Source organism: Stegostoma tigrinum, chromosome 14, assembly GCF_030684315.1.
Source record: "Stegostoma tigrinum isolate sSteTig4 chromosome 14, sSteTig4.hap1, whole genome shotgun sequence".
Lineage (NCBI taxonomy): Eukaryota > Metazoa > Chordata > Chondrichthyes > Orectolobiformes > Stegostomatidae > Stegostoma > Stegostoma tigrinum.
The window spans coordinates 9,029,279-9,050,331 of record NC_081367.1 but is presented as its reverse complement, the minus strand read 5'-3'; the positions used below and the strand labels follow the sequence as shown (position 1 = coordinate 9,050,331).

At 44.9% G+C, this 21,053-nt stretch overlaps 1 long non-coding RNA gene across 1 annotated transcript; it reads left to right on the top strand.

Annotated features, from left to right (window-relative positions):
- The first annotated feature begins 1,041 nt into the window (after window positions 1–1,041).
- Window positions 1,042–20,121, top strand: LOC125457954 (uncharacterized). Its single transcript, XR_007248713.1, has 4 exons — window positions 1,042–1,224; window positions 9,326–9,397; window positions 16,413–16,523; window positions 19,982–20,121. It is a non-coding gene; the product is annotated as an uncharacterized LOC125457954 (long non-coding RNA).
- The last annotated feature ends 932 nt before the right edge of the window (window positions 20,122–21,053 follow it).

Sequence of the window (21,053 nt, the reverse complement as noted above, 5' to 3'; positions counted from 1 at the left end):
AAATCTCATTTATACGATTTTTTCCGTAACGGTTCTAAGTTTTTTTCCACCCCCCTCATGTTCTGAATTTCTAAGTGCTCGATCTTCTAATGTACATTTGTTTACAGTCAGACAGAAGCAGCGAACATTTTTTTTAAGAAAATCCATTTTTCGATGCAGCAGTTTCCCTAGCGACTCTCTCGTTTGTCTGTCGCAGCAGAAATGCAGCGGGAAAGCCAGAATTAAAGACACACCATTAACCAGGGCGGGGAATGAAGTGATTTAAGATGTCAGCGGGGCTTCTCAAACCCCGTGCCCGCCTTCTTTTTTTTGAAACAGCGCCGAATGTGGTGGGGGGCGGACGAGAGATTTCAGTTCAAATCCGCAAAGGTCTTCAACAATTTCTGGAGGTTGCAAATAGGGTGGAGAGTTAATTGCCCCGAACTCGTTATATTTAATAACTTTTGTTTGGATAATCGAACGAATGCAGAAAAGTTACTCCGCTTCAGTCAGCCGTCCATTTTCACGGGAGCTGCTGCTCAAGATTCTCCCAATTTACAGACTAACTTTTGTGGGTTGTTTTTATTTGTGGAGGGGGAAGGGATGGCTAATTTAACAGCCCCTTTGTTAAGAATGTTTGAGCTTTAGGGCTGTGTTTTTTTTGAAGAGGAACATGTAGTTCAGAATCCACCGCGTGCCCTGGATCGGGAAAAGCTTATCTCCAGAATCATGAAATTACAAATAAGAACCGACTGGGTTCTCTTTTTTAAAAAAAATGCATACTGATTGGCAAGCCCCGTGACATCACTGCTTTCTACCCCTCCCTCCCTTTTTTTTAACAGCTACAATCCGTGTGTGTTGTCCATGTGCCTTCAAGCTTTTTTTTGGTGAATGTACCAGGTAGAGAATGATAATGTTAATTTGCAGAATCGAAAGAAACCTGGAATTGGATATTGACGAACACACAAACCTTTTTTAAATTTTTACTTGAGGGGGAGGGGTGGGGGTGGGAGAGAGCGGACAACCGGATTGGAAGTGTTAAAGGGCGGCGAGGAAAGTCTCGTCTCCCACCCTACCTCGCTGTTTGATTTGCCTGGTCTGGTGGTTGTATGCCTTTTTGGGGTCTTCGTTGGAGGCGCCGGCCGGGGATGGAATGTTGCAATCGCTAAGGTTCCAACGCTCGATACATTGTTGCCGTCCCGCGTTCCATTTTCGAACGTCCGGACATTGTAACTTCACCGCTTTGTAAGTTTCGGGCTGATCGCGGCGGAGGCGCTAACACGTGGGAACCCTCTCGCTCTCTTTCTCTTTCCTTCCCAAATCTAATTGTTCGCTTCGATCTCTCAGTGCTTTGGGTGTGGATTTCAGTTTTATTTATTCGTGCAGATGGGGTTCGAGTTTGATTCGTTTGTGCGTGTTTTCCCCCCTCACCCTCTCGTAACCCCTGTTGTGTTTTTTTTTGTTTGTAAAATAAATGTATTTTTTTAATGCTCGTTTGTTCCTTCCCTACCCACCCACCACCCTCCTCACTCCCCGGCTAACAAAACACATTTAGAAGAGGATAGATTCTGCACGCTGCTATTCCGGCAGCTTGGCTGAAGTGCGCCACTTTTGTTAAGTTGAGTTGCAGCAGGCCTTTCTTCCGGCTTGTGGCCTTTCCATCGTTCCCCCCTCCCGCGCTCCCTCCCCTTTCCATCCACACAACACCCCCACCCCTCTCCTCCTGCTGTAGAAGAAACAAAGGCACAGTGCAACAGCAAGACTCAAGAAGAGGGCAAAATGGGGTAGAGTGGGGCGGGGGGGAAAGGGGCGTCTTGGTTGGGGGGGGGATTAAAAAAGGAAGGCAAGCTGAAATCGAAAGGGGAAGTGGAAGTAATCGCGTTGGCGGGTGGGAGGTTAGAATTGGACATTGAGTGTAGTTTGCAAATCCCACCCCTCCCTCCAGACCTGACCGTGTGCTGTTCAAATCACAACAGACGCGCGCCTTTCTTACACACTTTCCCTGCCCTTTCGGCGCATGTACTAGGCGCAAAGTTTGCTGCAAAATCTCTTCCCTGAATTTTTCTTCCGCGGGTTATCCTTTCTTTTCCTCCGGGGCCACGCTTTCTCCGTCTCGCTGAGCGCCCCGATTGTAACGACTTTATTAAGTGGGAATGAGCTATCTGCGCGCCAGACATGAATCCGACTCGATAGAAACGTACTTTTATTTCGGAAGCCTTTTCCTCTTCTGTCTCTGTTTCGTCTCTCCTCCTCTTCACACCGCCCCCCCCCCCCCGTGTTTTACGTTTCAACTTATTTCTGGTGGTCGCCGGTACGTTTTCACGGAACTTTCGTTTTACATTGGGCACAGTTTAAATAGAATTACATCGTCAACTTTCTTCATTTGTAACCTGCTCATTTTCCCCGTAAATTCTTCCGGGGGGAGGTGTGCTACCTTTTGACCTATTTTATCCGCATGTTTGTGTGGCAGTCAGCGCGTTTCAGCCCTTCCTCTCAAACGTCCATGTGCTGGCTTTGGCCAGTTTCAAACTCGTCTTTTCTATTTGCAACAGACAAGAGGTTCATTACAGAGCGTTGGGAGCGCCCCACCCGAGGATAACACCCCACGTGGATGTCCTGTGTCGCGTGGTTCCCGAGGGAGGAAACTAACTAGGTTTCGGAGTTTAGTCCCATTGCCCTTCGTTAAGCCCGAGCCACTGAATTGGGCTCTTAGTCTAAACGGAGAAGTTGGGCGGCCTGGTGAAAAGCGCGGTGGATTGGGTTGTTTTTAAGAGAAGTGCACGTATAGTCTCAGAGAAAGGAAGGAAGGACTGCTGAAGGCTACATGGCCGCTACTTGGAGCAGTTCGCGTGGGGACGTGTAGAAAGCCAGAGTTGGAGAAAAGGGGATAGAGTCGACGTGGTGGTTCAGGCAAAGTCAGGGCCTGTAGATGGAAGTGTTATAGTGATGGGAAATCAGCGCCCACTGGAGAGTGAGTGCTGGGTGGATTGGAGGCTGACTGATTGTGCTTGAGTAATTGATCAAGTCTGGGGAGGGTGGTGACCATCATAAGGGCTTAGACTCTGGGATGTTGATGCTGGCCAAGGGTAGGGCATTTGGAATGATTTGGGGTCCACCACTTTGTGCCAGTTTCTGATCCATTCCCTGCCATGAGTATGTTTCTCAGATAAACATGGATCACTTTTTGTGATTTGTGGTCCCTGCTTGCCACTGTTGGAGAAGTCTCACGCATTTAAGTGCAAATTGTCTTGTCTAGCCATTGGGTAGCATGTTGGTCAGGCTGCTTATGACTCTGATGCTTGTGTGGGGGGCCCAGCATGAGTCTATGCCTGCATCTCTGTCTGCTTGCTGCTGTTCTGAAGATGCCCAAGTAGTGGGAATGCAGCTTGGCTATATATTCATTAAGTAATTTGCTACTGTTCCAGATCCGCTCACTTCTTGTTCCTACTTGACAAAAAGCTGCATTATGGGGATCTGGTCTGTTTGCATAATCCCTTGTGACCTGTCCCAAACATCCCAGGCCTGTACACGCCCTGTATTTCATTTTGTGGTGTTGGCAAGTCATTGATTGTACAGGGTGAATTAAATGATCAATTCTATTATCTGTTTTTGGCCATGGTGATTTAGAGGAAGACTGTTGATCAGGATGATCTCTGTTCCTTGCATAGTGTTGTAGAATTCTTTATTGCTTACCTGACCCACAACAGATAATACAGTATTTGCTCTAGCAACTGAATTGCCTGTGTTGAGCAATTGGTTTCTGAGCCGCGTGACCAGGGTTCTGTTGGCATTCCAGTGCACTCTTCCCAAATGCAGATACTCCAGTCTGGGTGGCATGGGAAATGAAGTCCCAATTGAGCTAACAATGGTCCTCCTGGCTTGTGCACCTACTGTCATAGATTGACGTCATTCAGCGCCGACGTTCTGAAGAGCATCCCAACTAAGTTCACTCCCTTCTTTCTCCACCCCTGTAACCCTCTGTTTACTGTGATTGATCCACCTAGTCTGCATGTTTCTGGACATTTACAGGGTAACTTAACATGGCCAGTCAACCTAACCTGCATGCCTTTGGACTGTTGAATGAAACCAGAGCACCTGGAGGGAACCCATGCCGACTGTGCAAACTCTGCTCAGTTGCCCAAGGCTGGAATTGAACCCGGGTCCCTCGTGCTGTGAGGCAGAAATGCTAACCACTGTGCCTCTGTGCTGCTCTTGGTATTGACCTACAACATTTCAGTTATGCCAGCAGACTCCTCTGTCTGCTGCATCCCTACCAGGAATGGGTTGGATCAGGAAACAGATACTACACTAAAGTGGAAGGCCGTGATTCTAGTGCAATCTTGTTTTACTTCGTAGTCCTGTTTACAAAATTGTGCTGCATTGCATACAGTGTAGAACCAACATGTGAGTGATTAGTAAGATTCCAAGGGAATTACTCCTGGTATGAGTAATGGTTCCTTGCTGACCTGTATTCTCTAGAGTATTCAAGAATGAGATGATCTTGGCTGAAACCTATAAGGTACTTGAATAGACAGCGTAGATCCTGATAGGATGTTCCCCCTAGCTCCAAATGTAGGGATTTGATCGTAGATGTTGTCCAATGTTGAATATTACTGTATTCACTGATTTTACTCCTCTTGATGTCTGTGTCTTCTGTTGAGATGGAGTCTTGCTTGGCTGGGCCAGGGTCTGCAGTGCCAGACGCTCATTAGCTTTGAAGTTTCACCCTGGCACTCCAAGTTAGCATTGGTTCCCATCGGAAGTGAAAACCTATTAGTGGCCTGTGGCACACAGCAGAGGAGTCGCTATTTCATGTGGGAGCCTGGACTGGCCTTTGCCCTGATGTTTATCGGTGTGATTTGTTTGGGATGTGGTCTGGAATAAAGTCGTGTACACTCTCCATCCTCTGTTCTCTATCATTCCCTCCTTGTCCAGGATCAATGAGCCCAGTTCTGCCTAACAGTCCAGTTGAGCAGACACTTGTAATGAGTATGTTCTCCAGTAATGATGTCCCAAGGTTAGTATGAACAATCAATTTTATTCAGCCTTAGTCATCACCACAAGCACATTGTGGTTGTTGAGTGTTGATGTTTGTGGAATCTTGATGTCATATCCTACAACACACAAGTTTATTTAAGTATAAAACTCTTTGGGACAACCATCAGCATGTAAAAGGTGCTACAGAAATGCAAGGTCTGCTCCTTTTTTTTAGGGATGGTTCTACAAGAATAAAAGAATAAACCTTCTGGAAGTGTTTTCCGTTAGGTGTTTCTCCCTGCTCAAGTGGTCAGCCTGGACTGACTGTTCAGTGTTTGTGGTCTGGGTTCAAATGCAGGCCATGAGTGGTTATCTTGACAGGTTGAATGATTTTTTTTCCTGGCATGAAGGTGAGGGAGGTAAGTTGAAATTTATCTTTGGGTGAAGCTGCAGCCAGCTTCCTGTGTGTTTTTTTTTAAAACAAAACAAACTTGTTCTGCCTAGATCTGATCTTCTGTTGGTAAGAGAGATCAACGTTTGTAGGTGGAGTTTGAAATCTGGGAGGTTGCAAGGAATTTGTTGGGCCATGCTCAAATGGTTGGCGTTTTTGTAAATTTTGTTCTCGTAGCTGAATAGGGTTGAAAGGAGACAATGTCTATCATTTAACCTTCTGGCCCTCTCTTCTTATGTTTCTCCCTCTCCATTCTCTCTCGCTTCTCATCCTCCCAACCCCTCCCCCAACTCTTCTTGCACGTTTGTTGGTGGTCGCTGAAATGTGGTTCCAACTTTGCTTCCTTGTCGGCTGTTGTGGCTTTTGAAAGAATTTTGTGGAGAGATAACTGCATTGGGACATAAGATTTCCTCTTGGCAGGATGTAGCTGTTTCATAGCTGCCTCCTGCAGTTCTAACTGGCATGTTCTGTTGTTTAGTTTGCATGCAGGAAATAAGCAGTGTGGGTATTTTATGTTAAACATGAGAGTGCTAGATACTAATGTAGGGAGGGTATGTGTTGCTGGAAACAGCTGGTGTTCAGTGCCTGGCAAATGACTTTTGTGTGTTACACCCAGGATTGAAGATAGTGAGAGCAGGCAGTAGTGTTCAGATGGTAGCAAGTTTAAGTTTTAAAAGCTTGCAGATGTTAGAGGGAGGAGAAAGAAAGAACTAAAATTCCATTGATTTAAAGGATGAGCTATCTGAATCTTACCAACTGTTATTTTTATTTGTCATTAAAATTCAAAGCCCTTGCCAAACGTTTGATCTTGATGAGTTTTGTCTGTTCCACTTTTTTCTTTCCCCCTTCTGTCATCAAAATGATGTGGGACAATTAAACATGTAAGAGCGCTGTTATGTTGGGCTGGGGTTGGTTTGGTTTATAACAAGAAAATGGTTGGGCCTCTTAAGATTGGACCTTCAATCTGGTCCAAGATACTAAGATAATCTTGATCAGTTGTTAACTTCAGCTTACTCATCTAAGTGACTAAAGTGATGAGCAACTCAAGATCTTTGATCGTGGCAGTCATGTGTTTCCTAGTCATTGTCAAAGTGAACACTGGCCTTTTCTGTCCTGCATTGGATTAATGTTTTGTTAACACTTGCTCCCTTGAATCTGAAGATTTGTCCTTTTTTTTTCCTTGGCTTTTGTAGTGCAGGTGGTACCAAATAATAACTGGCCATAAATGTAATAATATCAAATCCTTTGAGCAAATGAGGACAGTGAAGGGCTATATTTGGCCTCGAATGTTGGGCCCGAAGCAAGGTTTTGAGATGCAGTCATAGTTTCCCTACCTCTGAGCCAGAACTCTGGGCATAAGACCTTCTCCAGGCCTTGATGGCCAAGAAAGATGTGTTCATCCTGTGTCCAAACAGGTTGAGGATCAGTCTTCCAATCTTACAAGGTGGTAAGAGTGGGCAAGATTCTTGGCCAGCCATGCAATAGAAAGAAACTTGAGTTTCTGCCTTGTCTGTAGCTCCAGGTACCGTATGCAAGTGAAGGGAAACATTGGTACAGCAACTGTTGATTCTTCAGAGGAGGGGAGGCTAGATGGACCATCCGGAGCAAGTTAGAGCCAATAGCAAGGGGTTCAGTCCCCACCTTGCATGAGTGAGAGATGTGGTGTCTTGCTCTACCCTGGTGGAAGTCACAGCGTCAAAGTCAGGTCTTTTTGGGACTGAGAACTGAGAAAGAAAGAACAGCATGCCCACATCATTATCACTTTCCAAAGAATGACTCTTGTACCAAGCATCTGGTGTGACTGGTGATAACCTGAAGGTTAAGGCTGTGCACAGAGAGTTCTTCTTGGAAGGTCTTAGTACTTAACCCTGCCAGGTGCTCTGAATAGCTGAATGTGCTGGTTTCAATGGCTTGTATATCCCTGCAGAAACATCAAACCTATTTTGAGTTGAGGTGTGTTTTCCCCCTATCTTTTTTTCCTAATATGGTATCATTTATGTTTTCATTTTGTTATGTCCCAAGAAAAGACAATAGGATTCTCTCCTTCCCCGCACAAACTCTGACAATTGCAGAAGCACCACCAGTATATTTGTGGGCTATGGAAAGTACTTCTGATTTCAACTGAATCGGGAGTTAAAAAGGCCACTTTCACCTTAAGTTTTTCTACCTAATTTTCCCTTGCACCACCTCTAATGGATTGGCCCTATTCTGGCAGTTAGTTCAGTGGCAGATGAGAAATGCTCAGTGAGTGTGTCATTAGGTTGTATGACTGGAAGGAGACACAGGATCTCTGTAGTGTTGCAGAGTGCTATCTGCCAGAAGTAACCTGATATGAACTAGGAGTGGAAGATTTGTTTTGTTTTTCCTATTCCCTTAATCTGGAAACAAATGTAATTGCTCCTTCATTGTTTTATCTCTGCTGATGTTGCGCCAGCTATCTTTCTCTGTCACAGTTGCAGCTCCTGTTTGAGTTCACCGTGGTACATCTGACTATCACTACTGATAACTTAGCTGCTTCACACTGTCATTCAATAACACCTCCCAGTAAACATTTCTGAAGATGCTATCTGTACAAAAAGAAAATTAACTTTGTGTGTATAGCTTCAGATAAGGTATTCTGGCCAGTTCAGTCCTGGATGTATTTCAGCTGGATTTTCCCTTTGCAAATCTGGGTGGTACATTGTATCTCGACTTTGTGTCAAGCCATTTCATAGGCCAATATTATTGAGCCAGTCCATATCTTGAGCGGGCAATGAGTTGCAACCTTTATTTGATGTTTTCTTCCCCCCCCCCCCCCACCACCACCACTTTCATCTCCCCTCCAAATATGGAAAACAAGCATGTAAAATTGGTTTGTACTGGCCCAATCTCCTAACCCAATTGTAACCCAAGTTGGTTTGAGGCATGTGAATAAACTATTTTAGATTTTGTTAGTAATATTTCACCAATAGATTTGTGGTGGTTGGGGCCAATCTTAAAAAGCCTGTTTGAATTAGGATATCTTTATTTGTAAATTGCACGAAGCTTAATTTGATCAATTTGGAATTTTGACCTGGGCCCACAGTTGTCTGCAGAAGGGGAGCTTCTGCTGGGTTATTGATGATTTGATTTTATTTTCTATGCACCTTAGAAAAGAGGGTGTACCGCCAGCTGGTACCTATGATTCACTGTCAGCTTAGTGATTATCTGTAAGGGCAGGACAGCCTGGCCTTGTCCAGTGTACCTATTTTGCACCATTTGTCTGACTTGTCATATGTCGCTTAGCTTCAAAGAAAGACATGCATTTATGTAACAAAGTGTGAAGCTGGCTGAACACAGGTTAAGCAGCATCTCAGGAGCACAAAAGCTGACGTTTCGGGCCTAGTCCCTTCAGAGAGCTCTCTGATGAAGGGTCTAGGCCCGAAACGTCAGCTTTTGTGCTCCTGAAATGCTGCTTGGCCTGCTGTGTTCAGCCAGCTTCACACTTTTTTGTTATCTTGGATTCTCCAGCTCCCATTATCTCTTGTGCATTTATATAGCATCTTTTTGCAATGTCGGTAAATTACTGTTTGAAGTGTATCCATTTGGAATGCATCAATCAAACTGAACAGCAGTTGACCAGAACATCTGTCTTTTAAGTGATGTCTGAGGGGCCAGGATTATGCCCACTCGAAGGCAAGTTTGGTGTCCACTTAGTATCTCCATCTATAATCCTGCACTCCTTCAGTACTGAAATTGTAACCCAGGTTTTGTGCTCAAGACTTTGGAGCGTGATTTGAACCTACGCTGTGCTGACTCCAAAGAAAGCACGCTCCCATTCAGTCAGTACGGAGTGCTTGTATTTGGGGCTGTTTTTCTGCCCTTGAATATGATAGTGATTGAATCAAAATTCAGTGAAAGCAGCAGAGGAATTTTGATTAAATTTCCTTTTTGTTTCAGGGCACCTAGAATGTGGTGAGCATGAGTGGGGAGAAGTCAATTGAATAAAATAGCTGACTTTGAGCAGACCAGGTGAGTCCTTTTTTTTTGTGTTGCGTTCACATTTTTAATATTAAATTACAGGGCTGGCTTGTTGATGCATCTCTCTTCTCCTCCTCCTGTGGCTCACGTACTGTACCTTACCAGAATGTCACCCTTACTGCAGGGGAGGAGTACATAGGCAATCAACTCAGACAGGGCAGTCTTTTAAAGCCCCTGTAACCCAGACCCAGACCTCTTTGCACTTAAAAAGGATGAGGCTGCGATCTGGTAAGCCCAGTGACTAATGGTTTTCACAGATAACATTCCCATCTGTTCACTTTAGTGGAAAGCAACTGACTGGCTTGACTTTCAGGAACGTCTTGACAGGCAGTCTCAAATGCTAATCTCTGTTAAAACCTACACTCACCCCTGTACTTCTAATTTAGTGGGTTTATCTTCTTTGAAACTCCCAAATACTCAAAGTTTGGAAAGGTCCTTTTTAACTCTGAAGGTTAAATCTTCATTCTGAACAGCAAGCACGGTTAGATATCATTGACTTGAAATGGAAACATTTCAAGGAAATATGTACTTGGGCTTTTTTTTTAAATCAGCCCCTCCCTCTGAGGTGCTTTTAGCTCCTAACAATCTGACCTATAAAAGCACACCGTTCTGCCCTCCGCATGAGACTTATCTGCACAGTTAAATGAACTGTCTCCTTCAATTGCAAATCGCGATATGCAGTGGATGATCCTCGTCAGAACCTGGGTTGACCCAGCTCCCGTAAAATGCTCTCTCCTCCTCGGGCGAGCTTTATGAGATGACCAAAAATGTTTTGTGGCGATGAGACAAATTCTACTCTCGCTGTTTCCTGGCCTGTTTGCTATTTTATTAAAATTTTTGGTCCTGTTAATTGCTTCGCACTCCATGTCTATGGAGTTCCTGCGCTGTGGAGACCGGGGAATTGCTAGTTTTTATCCTCCGTCTCTGTTTCACTGCAATTCCATGCTCCTGCAGACCAGTTCCGCATTATCCAAATGCGCAGTCGATGATTGATTCCAGTAATGTTGCCACAGGTTAGAGAGCAGTAGTGACCTGGCTTCTTCCCTTCCCTCCTTTTTTAAATTGGTATTTAGTTATTGAATGTAAAATGATTCCTGAGTTCATGGATTTTAGGAGAATTAACTAATGCAATTGGCAGGTTCTTCCATAGTTAGCTCAAGAGTGGAAAAGTATTAGGTGGTAAACTCTGTCTATTTAAAGTACTGTTATTTTCCTCATTTCCATGCGTTTAAAAAAAAAAGCTCAATCCTTTAGGTTCCTCTGCTTGTCTGTTGTGCCACTGTTTTTTGACATCATGTGTCACGGTGCGCAGACACGATCTTACCATTTCTTCTTTGTCCGGCTCCCAACTGACAGCTTAAAGGAGTTGTAGCACTTGATGCTTGAGGAGTGCTGAGTACACCAGAGACAGACTGAGTGAGTGGTTTGTGTAGTGTAAATATTTCTGTTGTAGAACTGTTCAAAACCGGCTACTGGCATTTTGCCAATAAGCAGAGTTGAACTGTTTACAGGTGTGCTTGCTGCTGGCATTTGGGGTTGGGGGTGGGTGGTGGGCAGCGGAGGAGAGAGAGAGAGAGAGATGGTGCTGAAGGAAAACTACTGTGAATGCAGAAAACAGAGGGAATGGCTGCCTAATGCCCTGTGCTTTAGCTGCAGGTTGCATTAAAGGGTGTTAGCGTCAAGTTGTAAGACTTGGTTACTGGGTGTTTTGTCAACCTGTGGGGAAAACCTATATAAATGAGTTCTCCCAAATTGCTTTTAGCCAGCGAAATGGTGTTTTAATATAGGAAGCACAGCAAGCTCCTAAAAACAACAGCATGAATCTGACATAATATAACAAGAGCTGGATGAACACAGTACAAGCAGTATCAGAGGAGCAGGAAAGCTGACGTTTTGGGTCTGGACCCTTTTCAGAAATTGAAGGAATCTTCAGAAAAAGGGTCTAGGCCCGAAACGTCAACCTTCCTGCTCCTCTGCTGCTTGGCCTGCTGTGTTCATCTAGCTCTACACCTTGTTATCTGAGATTCTCCAGCATCTACAGTTCCTACTATCTCTGAGTCTAATGTGATCTGTTTCTGTAATGTCAATTGAGGGGAAGAGTATGGCTCCTGGACACTAGGTTTCGCTGGCCTTGCCCTTTCCTTGGAGCCTCAACAGCCTCTTTAAAAAAGATGGCCCCTCTGATGCAGTACCTTCTTGGCACTGGAGGGATGATGTGCTCGTGCGTCTGGAGTGGAAACCAGCTGATGTGGAGGCAAGGTTTGTCCCACAATGAAACGAGATTAGACATCCTTTGGCTGGCAGAGATGGTGTGGGGGTCAGTGAATTTCCAGTTTTGTTGGCTTTGAATAGTCTCCGTCTCTCTCTCACACACTGACCCTAAGGTCAAGAAGCGCTGGCCATTGTCTTCATTGGCAACTTCAGCCAAGGTGCTGTCTTGTCATTGGAATGCAGTCTGAGGAAGACCCAACTTGTGAAGGCACAATTATGATGGAAATGCACTTGTTGTCATTGCCCATTATCAGCCAAACACACCAGTTTGTAGTAGAGCTGACTTTGGCATGAATATGGAGAAGGTGCTCGTTTCTATGAAAGGGACACTGGAGGAGCTGAAGGGGATTGATAACTGGGATTTTCTGAATTGGGATTGTGAGTGTTAGTAATGTAGTGGTGAATCCCCAAGCTGGCAAGTCTGTTTCTCTGTTGTGGCACCAGAAGTCATGGTCAATCTGACTGGCATGGATCCTGAGCGTCCCTGCAAACATCGCCGTAGCAAGTCATGCTTGTTATCACTGCCTGGAGACTGCTTATCCAGTCCCTCTTCATCCTGTGTCCTTCACCATGTAGGATAATCCCTGGGTTTCTTTTAATCTGGTGTGTTAAAGGCCCTTTTAAATAAACTCTGGTTCAAGGTTAGAACAGAACAAGTCGAGATGTTTTTGTTGAGAGAGGGAGAGGGACCGGTGTAGAAAGGTCGTTGACCAGCGTTGACATGATGGCCCGAATGGTCCCCCTCTATTCTGTAAATGTCTGAGGTGCTAAGTCGGGGTCTTCCCGGTTCTCTGCTACTTCCAGTGTAAAACTAATGACCCGAATAAGCTTGTCATGTTTTTCTGCTGCTCTCACATCCTCGTTAATAAAGGCACCAAAGAATCAGCTCTCCCATCAGGAAGAGCTGGAACAAGCATGAATGCTTTAGAAGGACCTGGGTTGTTGGCACTGGTGGTAAAGAGCAGGTGAAAGACTTGAGTATTTTACACGGATTAGAAATGTGGGGCACTAGACTGCAGTAACTGGAATTTAATTGGCACGGGCCGACTTAGTAAAGGTCAAAATAGCCAGAGTTGACAAATCACAGCTTACATTTGTGTAGTGCCTTTTGTAGAAATGCAGTTAAACAAATTAGCACCGATCCAGAGAAAGAGACATGGACAGTTGACTAAAAGATGGGTTTTTAAACATGTTTTTGAAGGAGGCCAAGAGAGATTTAGATAGAACAGTACAGCACTTGCACTTAGCTTATGAAAGGCTTTGTGTTAGTAGTTGAGGGGAGGATTGCTGATTGAATGCCACTCAGAGTTCATATGGTGTAGCAATGTAGATGAGATGTCCAGACGCTGGGAGAAGGTGCAGAGAAGAGACGACGCTGCCCCATCTGGAATGAGATGTCATAGCTTCAGGCTAAAGGATGGCAAATTTAAAGCCGAATTTCTTCTCTAAGGGTTGTTAATCCGTGCCATTCACTCCACAGATTGTGTGATGGGCACTGGGATAGTGAATGTATTAAAAGAGGAAATAGATGTATGTTTTTGGTTTGTAATGGGTAGAAGGGTTATGGAGAGCAGGCAGGATAGTGGAGTTGAGGCTGAGCTGAGATTTGCCAGAATTGTACTGAATGGTGGAGCAGGCTTGAGGGGCTTCATTTACCTTACTCTTGCTCTTAGTTCTTGTGTTTTGATGGTCAAGTGCAAATCATGTGTGACAGGATTATGTGGGATTTACAATCGAAGCATTTATTTAAGGAAACCTTGGCTGGTTGGTGGCCTATGGTGACACGAGGTTTACAATCCGAACTGTTGAGGGGTAGGAGCTGTGATTTTTTTTTTCAATATGTACTGACTGCATGAAGTTCAACAAAATAGGATCCATGTTCAAACAGTGACCCCTGGCAGAACTGTAAAATGAAGCCCTTTCATGACCTCGGCACACCACAAAGGTCTTTCTGGCAGGTAATGTACTATTTAACACCTTGTCATTAATGTAGGTCCTGCTGCAACAAATTGACACACAGTGAGTGGTCAGGTCCTCTGACTTTAGTGTTGGTCGAGGCACTAATGTTGAGCAAGTCACTGGAATTCTCCGGCTCCTCAAAAAATTGCTACGATTCTCTACCTACCAACCAATCTTGGGTGTGATCAGAGATAATGGGAACTGCAGATGCTGGAGAATCCAAGATAACAAAAGCTTTTCTGATGAAGGCTCTAGGCCTAAAACGTCGAGCTTTTGTTCTCCTAACATGCTGCTTGGCCTGCTGTGTTCATCCAACCCCACACTTTGCAATCTTTGGTGTGGATAGGGGGTCCCAAGTTGCTTCCAACAGAATGCAGCACTCCTTCAGTACTGTAGCAAATTGCAAACTAGATTTGGTGTTCACCTTCCTGGACTGAGACTGCTGATGCAAGAGAGTGAATGTTTCTAACAGGCTGCTGGCAACACTACTACTTAACCCTGACCCATTTTATAGTATTGCCTTGATATCTTGATGTCCTTCTTTTAAGACCATTATAATAGGCTGTTCGTTCTTCCAAATAACAGGAACACCTCAACTAGATGTGTGCATGCATAATATCCTTGAATGGTTACAGTACAGAAGGATATCGTTCTACTCATCCTATCTGTGCTGGCTCCCTGTAGGAGCAGCTAAATTACTCCTGATGTCTGTCCTTTTTGCCTGCAGCCTTGCAGTTTGTTTTTTAATTTTTAATTTTTTTTTGCTCCGGTTTTCAGCTGCTTCTCCAGTAATCTAGCTTAAAGCCACAACTGAATCACACTCCCCTGGCGGAGTATTCCATACCCTAACCCTTCCGGTCAGCATGATGTTTTCCCCTGTATTCCTTTCTCGTGCTTTTGCGAATGACCTTTAAATCATTGTGCCCTGGCTGTCGAACTTTAATGAAGAGTTAGAATTTCTCTCTAGCATCTCTGTCCACATTGCTCATGATTTTGAACCCCTATCAAATCTGTTTTCTACCTCTAAGCAGAAGAGGCCCTACTTCTCCAGTTTAAACACCAAAAGTGGAGTCCTTTAATCCTGGTTCAATTCTCATTTCATTGCTTTTTATTTCCTTGTTTGTACCCTCTCTAATGCCTTCATATCTTCCTGAGGTGTGGTGCCCAGAATTGACTACAGTATTCCAGTTGAGGTTGAGCAAGTGCTTTACAAAACGTCACCATCACGTCCTAAGATTTGTTTTCTCTGTTTTATATGCCAGCATGCTTTTTACCCACTTTCTCAATCTGCCCTGCCCCCTTTTTTTAGTACATGAATCCCAGATCTCACTGTTCCTCCATCCACTTTTTAGAGTCATACTCCTGGCTGTATATTGTGTCTCTGTTGTTCTTCCGACCAAAATACATCTCTTCGTACAAATGGTGACGTGCAGTGAGCTTAGAAGGAGCGTGATGGGTCAGGAGACATCGTCAACAAAAGAGAATCTGGATTGCTAGTCTCATTTTGTGGGCTCTGTGTCTCGTGCTAAGTGCGGTGCTCCTGGGATGCCGGGCCATTCAGACTTGTGTAGATTTTTGATAGGGGCTCGACCCAGTGAAAACTCTCGTGGTTGTATGCTCCTACCCTCAAGGATTGGGGATGGGTACCAAACTTGGCAAACAGCGTGCTTTGCCTTGCTGCTCTTGTGCCCACTGTAATGCCCATGGAAGAGGAAATTGGGTGACGTTGGGGAGGCCAATCTGGTTGCTTTTGCTCTTCTGGCTGGAGGGTTACCATTTGTATTTCAGGCGCGAGAGGGGTGCAATGCAATGTCTCTGTACAAACATAGAATGAGAATAGGCTGCTCAGCCCTTCAAGCCTTATTTCCCCCATTGAATAAGATTTGTAGCTGATCTAATTTTAACCTCAACTCTACATTATTCCCTCTCCCTGGGTTTAATCTTTTTCAATCCAGCAGTGGGTGATTTGACACAGTCTGCTTACGGGCCAGATAATGTCTCTCCTCTCTCCTTCTCTTCTCTTCCCCCCCCCCCGCCCCCCAAAAAAAACGATATCTGTGTGTTGGTGGAAGCCATTGCGATGAAATGGGAAGGCAACCAAGTCTAGCTGCTTGAGGGAAATATTGTGTGATATTTGATTTTCCACCCAGAGAAGAGGGGTTTGGCACATTATTGTCTACAGAGCACGTTCTGATAGTGCGAGTGCCGTGATGAAACCAGAATAATATGGAGGAATAATGATGGAGGGGTGGGGGTGGGAAAACGGAGTTGTGGGAGCTGTTAATTCCAGTTTGATTTTTAAAACTGGGATATTCCCTGCTAGGGGTGTGTCGCCAAGAAAGGCCCTGACTGATTTCCTTTGGAATGATGTGGGTGAGAGAAAGGTGTATATCTGTTGTCGTCATATAATGCTGAGTGAAACTGTGTGTAATCCAGGGTATTGAAGATTTTAGTGCAATGTAATGGAATCCACAGGGAATCCACTTTTCACCTTCAACATTTGGTCAATTCTGCCCTTCTGAGCCTTTGTCCAGAGAGAACGTTTTGGGTTACACTATTGGGATGACACTATTGGGTCAAAATCAACCTCCTGTCAAATCAATTTTAACATGTACAGTTAAGACAAATTTGTAGGTGAGTGTAGACTGTGACTGAAGTATGATTGTTTGTGCTACTATACTGAAGAAGCTGTGTGACCATGTTTAAGTTATTAACATATACTTTAGTGTTTCTTTGCCAGGCAGGGCCCTAATTGTTGATTTTTCTCATCTTGCAGATTAACGTGACCTTTATTTTGCGGCTTGGAGGGAAATGTTTGTGGGAAAAAATCTTCAACCTGATTCTTGAGCGTTGGCTGCTTCAAGATGGCTGACCGGTATGGAAGAACGTAAGCCATCGTTTTGAATCTGAGCATTTTTATCAGCCTTTGTTACCTTGGAGCTGTTTGCTAAGTTGGTTATAATAATGTGAGAAACCCCATCGATGAGAAGGAAATAATGTGTGAAACTTATTTTTAATGAGAGATTCCAATGTGACTGAGCTGGGAGGGAGGCCTGGGAAAGAGACTTGCTCTTTGCTGGATTCCGAGTCAAGATTAAAGACGGAATTTAAAAAGTTTTGCGGCAGGGCTTTCACTGCTTCTGTGTGATGAACCCAACGTTAAGCTCAGGGGAAATGCACCCAGTTCACCAGGAGGATCTGAAGTTGTTTGCTGAAATAGATTTCTGAAATCAGGCAGCCTAGCGCCCATTCCTGGTCAGGATCTCCTAATATTTTGTTTGTTTGAAGCGGTGAGTGTGCGTGAGAGTTTCAGAGCTGTAGCATCTGTGAAAAGAGATGGGGATGGGAGCGTTCTTCTGGTCTCTTAAGTGGTTTGCTGTGACTGAACTTCCCTGCGTGAAGTCAGTAAATGGGGACATGTCTGCTGAGAGTTTGTTGAGCTGTGTTTAATCTGAGCAAGCACTGCTGAATGTCCTTTTTTGTAGCTGATGTGCCCTTATCTATTCTGTCTGCTTTCCTGGAGCAGCACGGTTGGTTCCTCCCTGCTCAGGGCTGATTTGGTAGATAGGCAGTCCTGCCTTCCTTGAGTACCCACCCCCACCCCTTTTACGGCCCAGAGCCCAAGCATGTGGGAGGCTGCATGCCTTAGTTTGTGTAAACCTTTTAGTTTTGAGTGTCCCCACCAGTAATGTTCACGTTTATTGTAAAGCACAGAACCAGATCACGGACTCCTAGACTTTGGCCACCCATGAAATTGAGTGGATTCCACAGTGACCGTGTGGAGATGAGGAGTTTGCAGTTTCTGGGATTGAAGAGATATGCCTAATTTCTGAGGGAGTGCAAATGGGAATCTTTCTATTGCTGCCTTTTTGAGGATAGCAACTTTGTCCTATCCCACCGAGCGTGGGAGACAGGAATATGTGGAGGGATTAACTGGCTAAAATCCAATGCACGATATCTTTGCACCTGTATCTCCTGCCCCTTCATGAAAGCCTCTTCCCCCCTGCCATGTTTGCTAATGAGCCATTGGCAAGTTGTGCCATCTACATTTGCTATAATATTTAGTGACTGGCCTCGACATCAAAGCAGCATTTGAACAAGTAGGCTATCAGGCAAAATTGGTCATTGGGAATCGGGGGTGGGAGTTGGGTTTGTGGGGAGCTGTGGTGGTTGGAGCCACATTTAGCACAAAGGAAGATGGCTGCAGTTATTAGGGGCCAATTATTTCAGCTCCCATGCGTCAAGACCTAGACATGAGAACATTAATCCCTCTGCATAAGTAACATCAACATCCAGAGTGCTGGATATCACCATTGTCAAGGCATGCAATGTTGTCACAGTTATCGGCATCCTGCCATGATTTTCTCTTCCGGTTAGTTGTGTGTCCGTAAGAGCATGCCAGAGGTTGACCGTTCTATGGCAAGTAACTTCCCTCCTCACTCCCCAAAGCCCATCCGTCACTTGCAAAGTATGAGTCACGAGGGTGATGACCACAGCTCCAGTGATGCTCGTGAAGCTTGACACCATCCAGGACAAAGTAAACCAAAGCCTGATCAGCATCCCCATCTACCACTATAAACATTCACTTCCTCCCACTTTCAGCACATCTTGATAGTTGTTTGTACTGCCTAAAAGATGGGCTGCATAGCTCACTGAGGATCCTTTGACGTCACCTTCCAAGCGCTGACTAAGGGCAACAAATTCCTAACTAAAAACTCCCCACAAAGTTGCATTACCTTCTTGATTTGTAACAACATTGCTGTTCCTTCATTGCTGCTGGTTTGATATTCATAATTGCCTCTTGGTATACTTCAAAATGAAACAATAATAGGGCAATAATATTTCAATTTCCCTGACATTAATGGGGATAGGCAAAGTGTGAAAGAATTAGAGGGGGCAGAGGGATGAAACTGGGCGAGTGGTAGATGCGGCTGTGAGGAGCATTTTGAGAATAGTGACCACAATTCAGAAAGCGTTTGTTGACTTGCTTGCCAAGTTGGCTTGTTTCTTGTTTGGACATTTTGTTGCCATGCTAGTTGACGTCAGTGGAGCCTCTGAAGCAGCGTTGTTCTACTCGGTTTGGAATTTGTGTACTGTCTGGCCCATTTTGGTAGCCCAAGCCAAATGTAGATGTGCGTGAAAATTCCTTGAGGTGTGGTTCTCCACTCGTACTCCAATCAGCAAACTTAATTGGAATCCATATATAAACCCATACAGATCGAAACTGGAATGATAGTACTCACGAAAATGTTCCTGTAAACATGTTACCATTCGTAGCTGTAAGTTAGAATCTTGTCACAATTGAAATCAAAGCTGGGGTAGAAATTGTTAACCACGGTTTAACCTGAATTACATGAGCCCGGTTGATTTAACTGATTTGTTCCCTCAGGTATCGGTAGATTTGATATTGGCCATAGTGCCTTGTGAACTCCACTGATTTGTTTTTCCATTGTTCCATTGGGTCTCTTGCATTTAATCTGTTTTAATGTCTCAGTGAACGTTCAGTACTGCAGTGAAGCATCCCCCATGCAGCTAATCTGCTCAAGTCATAGAGCACGGAAACAGAAATTTAGGTTCAATTTGTCAGTGCAGACCAGACATCCCAATCTGACCGAGCCCATTTTGCCAGCATTTGGCCCATATCCCTCTATACACCTCGTTTTAATGTTCCCATCCAGGTGCCTTTTTAAATGTTGTAATTGTAAAGTCTCCACCACTTCCTCTGGCAGTTCATTCCATATACACACACCACCCTCTACGTGAAAAAGTTACCCCTCGGTCCTTCTGAAATTTTTTTCAACCCCCCCTGCTGAAAACTTATGCCCTGTAGGTTTGGACTCCCCTGCCACCACCAATCCTGGTCACCCCGCAGCCCCTCACACTCCAGGGAAATCAGTCCCAATCTACTCAGCCTCTCCCTATAGCTCAAGCCCTCCAGTCCCAGCGACAGTCACTGTGCTGAGAGTGGGGAGGGGTTTGGAAGAAGCTGTCTGATCATCTGGTTGGAGGACCCCTTCTGTGACACTGACTCACAATGGCTGATGTTTTTCTGGAGTGAATTGTGTGCGTACGTGCTGTCTGCTCTCGGATGTGTAGAGCTTGAATACCTTGCTGTCCGTAAAGTGTGTGCAGCGGTTGAGAGTAGGATGGCGCTTTTGGAAAACACAGTCCTAGTGGAATTTCAGGAACTGGCCTGGGAATTGTTTAATAAAAGCTATACGTGCATTTCTTGTTGACATTTGTACTGAGAGTTAATGTTGTAGGAGAATTAGCAGCAACTATTATGTAGTAACTATTGTGCAGCAATGATGGTTGATTTTAAATATTGCCTGCTTTTGTTCACAGGGTTTGAACACTGCACTGGACAGAGACTTGCGATCACCAGGTGAACTGAGCTGCAAGTGAGTTTATAAAACTGAAACAGGTTGAATGCTGCTTTTAGATGATTATGCAGCCCACTGATCCCACTGTCAAAGGTAGGTATAGCTGAGCATTTTCCCCTGACCCAACCTCCTTTCTCCCCTTCCTCAGATCCGCTGTTTTCCGTCATGCGCTATTCTTCCTCCCACGTTCTCCCCCCTTCTCAAACCCCTTCACTGCTGGGGAGATGCCGAGGAATCATTATTTAAATGTCAGCGTTGCAAATTGGGTTGCTGAAGCTGGCCTAGGTGCCATTGGGTTAGAGAGAGGGGGCGTACTGGCGTGATTTGATTGTACAGGAATTGGACCGGCCACAAGTTAGAGATGGTTTGTTGATAATGAGGGGTGAGAATAGGGTCACTCTTTGCCCTTGCAAATGCTTTTGTTTGGATTGATCTCTGGGTGTTGACCCACCTGGCGGGAGGCCAGTTCCAGTGTTGTTGAAAGCCGAATATTCCAGTACATGCTCCTGCCATTAAGTGTTTGGCGAAAGAAGTGACAATGCCATGAGGCCAAGCCATCTTTATCCGGCAAATAGTTAGGATCTCATGGTCACTGCCTAAGAACTTGGTGGAGGCTTTCCAAAGGGCACTGGATAATGACCTGGAGAGAGAAATTGCAGGCTAACGGGAGCAGGCAAGGGAATGGGGCTCCTAATCTTGTATCAGTGATAATGGGAACTGCAGATGCTGGAGAATCTGAGATAACAAAGTGTGGAGTTGGATGAACACAGCAGGCCAAGCAGCATCTCAGGAGCACAAAAGCTGACGTTTTGGGCCTAGACCTCTCATCAGAGAGGATCACCCTCCCGGGGTTATCCGGGGCTCCTAATCTTGCAAAGTTGCAGGCAATTGGTAACAAGTCAATGCTTTGCTTCTCTCATGTGGCCCTGTCTTTAAACAAAACAGAATTGCCACTCTGTGCTTATATTCAGCTCCGTTTCAACCCAGTCCCTCATCCTCTGATGTCATCACCATTGCTGATCCCTAAATCTCAA